Source organism: Lampris incognitus, chromosome 7 (assembly GCF_029633865.1).
Source record: "Lampris incognitus isolate fLamInc1 chromosome 7, fLamInc1.hap2, whole genome shotgun sequence".
NCBI classification, from domain to species: Eukaryota; Metazoa; Chordata; class Actinopteri; order Lampriformes; family Lampridae; genus Lampris; species Lampris incognitus.
Window position 1 is genome coordinate 43,811,827 of NC_079217.1, and position 6,000 is coordinate 43,817,826.

Genomic DNA, 6,000 nt, shown 5'->3' on the forward strand with positions numbered 1-6,000 from the left:
ACGTGGCCGAGGAGAAGAGAGGAAGAGAGAAGGAATCGCGGGAGCAGCGCACGTTTCGCCGGGAGACGCGGTGGAACGGCCTCTGATACCGTCGGGTAGAAGCAGAGGGTTGGCTTCTGTTCAAGATTGTCGGGATAAATCACCGTGCAGTACCGCGGTTTCGCCAAGAGAGGGCAGCGATTCCCAGCGTACAGCTCTGTACAGGCTTCAGCGTGCAGAAGAGTCGGAGTCACCTCGTCCCTGGCGTCTCCGGACAGAAAACGGCGAGTTTGCATCACCCCAGGCGTCAGGTCTGACTGCTACCGCTAAACATAGGCTGTATTATGAACATTTGCAAAGTTTGAAAAAAAAAGTTGTAAGAGTGTAGCCTACTTTCTATTTTTTCTTTACTGATGTTGCGTTGTGAATGTTCTATTGTGTGCTTTGAAAGATAATGGTTTGATAGTGGGAGCTGAAATGCAAAGCCAAGGTGATTTTGAGTAAATAGCTGCTGCTACAGGTTACATTGGCCTACTTGATAAGGTCTACTTGAGTAAGTAGCTATATGTTAGCCTACTTGGTTTAATCTCTCAACTATAGCGCTACATAGCCTAGTTATAGGTTTATTTGCATATTTTGCAATAACATGGTAATCGATCCAGCACATTACACAACATGTCTGCTCATAGTGAAAATTCACAAGGTGCTGAATTTAGGAAACAAATTGAGTTCCTTCAATTGGAATCTACCAGATTAGGTGAACAGTTAAAAACTAAAACTGAAAAGAGAGAGTGAGAGATTAGAGGCATTTATAAATGAGATTCATGCTGAAGTAGAAACACACCAAACAGCACAGAAGGAGCTTACCTCCGTTACTTTAAAGAAAACCAGGAAATCTTCACGGGACAGGAAGTTAACGCCAAAAATGCTGGAGCTGAAGCAGCAAGAGGCTTCAAAAATGGAGAGTAAATTCAGCAAGCTGTATGAAAGGTGGAAAGACGAAGTTAGAGCTACACGAGCCAAACTGAAAGATGAGTGCGCTGAATGAGATTTAGCCAACATGATGGATGCTGTTGAAAGGCTGGAGACAAAACTGAAACATGCATCTGAAAATATATGATCTGAATTGGCACCTTCTATACTGAGATTAGAAGAAAGACAGATTCTTGTGTAGCAGCAACAAGGAGGTTGATGGAGTGTATGAGTGTATGCATGAGTGAAGTAGGACTAGAGGAGTTTGATGCTGAAGGAGAAGCAGCGAGACTCAATAAGGTGCTAGACATAGAGTATGCCCAGTCCATATTTGGGACTAGAATATTCAAACCTACTGTTCGTAGCGCCCCCTCAAGCCGTTCATCAAAACAAAAAAGCATCACAGCAAAAAGGGCAGAATGTGCTGCAGAGTTTGCTGCAAAGAGGGCTGAAACTGAGATGGAGGATGCTATTGCTACACAAAAACAAGAGCTCAAGAGGCTAGAAAATCAGAGAGATCTTCAAGTAATAGCTGATAAGCTATTACTGAAGCTGACTCAAGTGAGAGATGTGAAGCAAGTAGATCATCATACTATGAGATGGCCATCTCCCATCCAGTACCTAAGAAAGAGATTAAAAGGGAACAAACATGTAAGAACAATGACAATGAACAAACAAACAGTACTATTAATGAAGCATCATTAGTACAAGCCCTTCATGACACGAGGGTTCTCACCAGACTCCCGGCACCCGAGCCCTCCGTCTTCTCAGGAGATGCACTGAACTTCCTAGAGTGGAGCATAAGTTTCAAGGCATTGATTGAACGCTGCTGCACAAATACAGCTGACAGGTTGTTTTACCTACAAAAATACATCAGTGGTGAGGCACGATCTGTATTGGAAGGAAGCTTTTTCAGAAAGGATGATGATGCCTACGACCAAGCATGGGTGGCACTGAACACCCGGTATGGTCATCTCTTCGTAAGCCAGCGCATGTTTAGGGAAAAGCTGAATATCTGGCCAAAGATTGGTTTGAGGTAGTCAGTTAAACTGAGACAGTTCAGTGATTTTCTCACAGGTTGCAGCAACGCCATGTAGAAGAACTTCAAGTGTTAAATGACTGTGAAGAGAATCAAAAGATGCTCCAATATGCGTTGAAGCCTACTGAGGAAAGGCTATCTAGAGATATTAAGCGGCAAAAGGCTAATGTGTTCATCACAAACATAAAATCACAAGATGAACCAAAGGCAGTGGAGAGCAGCTCAAAGGACTCTTCTGGATTCAAGAAAGAATGCATGTACGGTGGAGAGAGCCACTCCATCCACAAATGCCAGATTTTGTTGACAAGCCTATGGAGGACAAGAAACAGTTCATATTTGACCATAACCTGTGCTTCGGCTTTCTTAGGAGAGGACACAATTAAAGGACTGTAAGAATAGAGCTACTTGTGGCATATGCAAGAAACAACATCCAACACCACTTCACGAAGACCGTCCTTCTGCAGATGAATCATCTTCTCATGCCATGCAAGCAGAAGAAAAAACATCTTCCCTTTCTTGCTGTGTAAACCAAGGTGATGGTGGGAGCACATCCATGACATTGCTTGTATGGATCTCCTCGAACGACACCACTTCTGAAACAGAGACCTTAGTGTATGCCCTACTAGACACCCAGAGTAGGAACACCTTTGTAGACCAGGAACTGTGTGAGCAGATGGGAGCTGCTTTGGAACCAGTGAAGTTAAAGCTTTCCACTATGATGGGAAAAGACTCCATTGTTAAGAGTGAAAGAGTTAGTGGGCTCAGAGTTAGAGGGTTTTCCTCGCAAAGCTTTATCAACTTGCCACCTGCCTACACCAGGGATTTCATCCCACTTAAACATTCCCACTTTCCTACCCCTGACACAGCCAAAAAGTGGAAACATCTGGACAGCATAGCACATGAGATACCAGAGCTGATGGGTTGTGAGGTTGGATTGCCAATAGGCTATGACTGCTTCAGATCATTAGCACCAAGACAAGTCACCATGGGAGGAGATTATGAGCCATATGCTATTAAGACAGACCTAGGTTGGAGCGTTGTCGGTGGCACACCACAGGAAATGAAGTCAACAGATGTGACAGGTCTGTGTCATCGTATATCTGTTAAGGAACTTCCACCGATGACACCAGCCGCTGTCATCGGAGCCCTAGAATCAGACTTTAAAGACACAAACCCTGGGGGAAAAAGCATATCACAAGATGACATACAGTTCTTACAGACCCTGAATGGAAGAACACACCAGAACACTGATGGTCACCTGGAAATGCCCCTCCCCTTTAAGACACGCCCACAACTGCCAGACAATAAGCTGCTGGTTTTAGTGCAACTGAAGCACCTGAAAAGAAAACTTGAGAAAAATCACAAATTCAAGGACGACTCTTTCAAATTCATGGAAGGTGTCTTCAAGGACGGTGGCGCAGAGAGCTGAGAACCAACCTAAAGCAGGAAACGAGTGGTGTATCCCACACTAAGGTGTTTATCACCCTAGAAAGCCAGAGAAAATCAGGGTTGTGTTTGACTGCTCGGCCAAGTATGGTGGCACGGCTCTGAATGATCACTTGTTGACTGGACCTGATCTCACAAATGGGCTGACAGGAGTACTCTGCAGATTCCGCAAACACCCAATCGCAGTTATGTGCGATGTGGAAAAAATGTTCCACAGGTTCCATGTAAACCAAGAAGACAGAGATTACATATGGTTCATGTGGTGGGAAAATGGAGCTCCAAACTCAGAGCCAAAGGAATATCGCATGAAGGGCCATCTTTTTGGAGCAGCATCGTCTCCTGGCTGCACCAGTTATGGACTGAAGTACCTTGCAAATCAGAATGAGAAAGAGTATCCCTTGGCAGCCAACTTCATCAAAAACAACTTCTACATTGACGACGGCCTCATCAGTGTAGAACATGTTGATACAGCCATCCAACTGGTGAGAGAGGCCCAACATGTGTGTGCAAATGGGAGATTGCACTTCCACAAGTTCATATCCAACAACAGAGAACTCTTGGAGTCAATTCCTGACAGTGAACGAGCTAGGGGAGTTCAGGATGTAGATCTCAATCATGATGAACTTCCAGTCCAGACTGTGTTGGGAGTAAACTGGAGTGTGAACAGTGACACATTCTCATTCAAAGTAACCCTGGATGAGAAATCAGCAACATGGCGCACAATCCTCTTGATGGTAGCCTCTGTCTTCGACCTATTAGGATTCCTGGCACCCTTCTTATTACAGGGAAAGAAAGTACTGCAGGAAATGTGCCAAAGAGGCATAGGATGGGACGAACCGCTGCCTGAAGAGTTAAAGCCACGATGGGAAAGCTGGCTGAATGATCTAGAGAATTTGCAAAAACTCCAGATTCCAAGATGCTTTGCTCCTGAAAACCTGGGGAAGATCCAAAGAGTTGACTTGCATCACTTCTCCGATGCAAGCAGTCAAGGGTATGGTCAGTGCTTGTACATGCGAGTAGTGAGTGAAGAAAAAGTGCACTGCTCCTTCGTCATGGGTAAGGCAAGGGTTGCACCCACAAAAGTTGTCACCATACCAAGGTTGGAGTTAACAGCTGCAGTGGCCTCTTCAGTGGTCAGCAATATGTTAAGAGAGGAACTGGATCTCAAAATCGCCCAAGAGCATTTTTGGACCGATTCACAAGTAGTCTTGGGCTACATCAACAATGATGCCCGAAGGTTTCACGTTTTTGTTGAAAATCGAGTCCAAAGAATCAGGAGAAACAACTGACCCAAAACAATGGTATTATATCGACACTAGTCAAAATCCGGCAGATCAGGGGTCCGCGGTGGCGTAGCGGTCTAAGCATCGGCTTGGTGTCGATGCAGTTGCCCACTGGGGACTGGGGTTCGCGCCCCGGTCTCGTCAGATCCGACTATGGCCGGACTCGATGAAGCAGCAATAATTGGCAACGCTGTCTTCGGGAGGGGGGCAGAGTCGGCTTGTGTTCGTCATATGAATGCGTCTCTGTGTGTGTCGGAAAAACAGTGGTTCGGCTTGGATTCGCCTTGTCACGAAAGTGGGGAGGCGCTTTCCTTCGAGACTGCCGACTGCCGTATTGCATGCGTTCGCCAGTTGGCGAACGCATGCAATACGAGGGTGGGTGTTTGAATTAAAATAGGGATCAATTGGCCACTAAATTGGGAGAAAAAAGGGGAAAAAATCAGAAATAAATTGTAAAAAAAAAAAAAAATCCGGCAGATCACGCCTCCGGAGACCTAAAGGTGACAGAGTTGATTCACTCGAACTAGCTCATTGGATCCAAGTTCAGGTGGGAAAGGGAGATGATCACACCAAAAGCAACTCCAGAACTTCTGATGGGCGAGCCTGAAGTCAAATCGACACAAGTACTACAAACTGAAGTAGTAGAAGAGGACCATTTTTTGGAGAGATTTGAACGGTTCTCAAAATGGCACTCAGCACTGAATGTTGTTGTCCGGATCCAGCATCTAGCAAAAAGAGACAAAACAGCAGAGCCCATAAATGTGGAAGACAGAAGAAACGCCAGTCTTTTTTTCTTTTTCTTTTATACATTTATTTCTAGTTTTTCCCCTTATCCCACCCGATTAACCCAATGGCATATGGCTCTTGTCAAATAACTCCCCTGGCTCACGTTTCCACAGGAAAGAGATAGTCATAACACCAGCTTCCTTCAAACTCGTGTCGGCTGCTCTCGCTATTTTACACGCTGAAGCTGCGCAGGGATTGCATTACCTTCAGGCCGTGAAGGAGACATAGGGAGAATGCTTTCAGTTGCTTGGCTGCAGGCGCCTGGGTGGGCCAGAGGGGTCGCTGGAGAATGACGAGTCCCCGAACACTACACCAATCTACACCCACTATCCCTCGGGTAAGGGTGGCCCAATGAATGCCCTACCCCGTGGACGCTCTGGCCGTGGCCGGTTACGGCGAGTCTGGGATACGAACCTCCCAGCCACATGACGAGCGGATTGCAAGAATGGCGGTTTATTCCGCTCAGCCATCAGAGCGGCTGAAATGCCAGCCTTG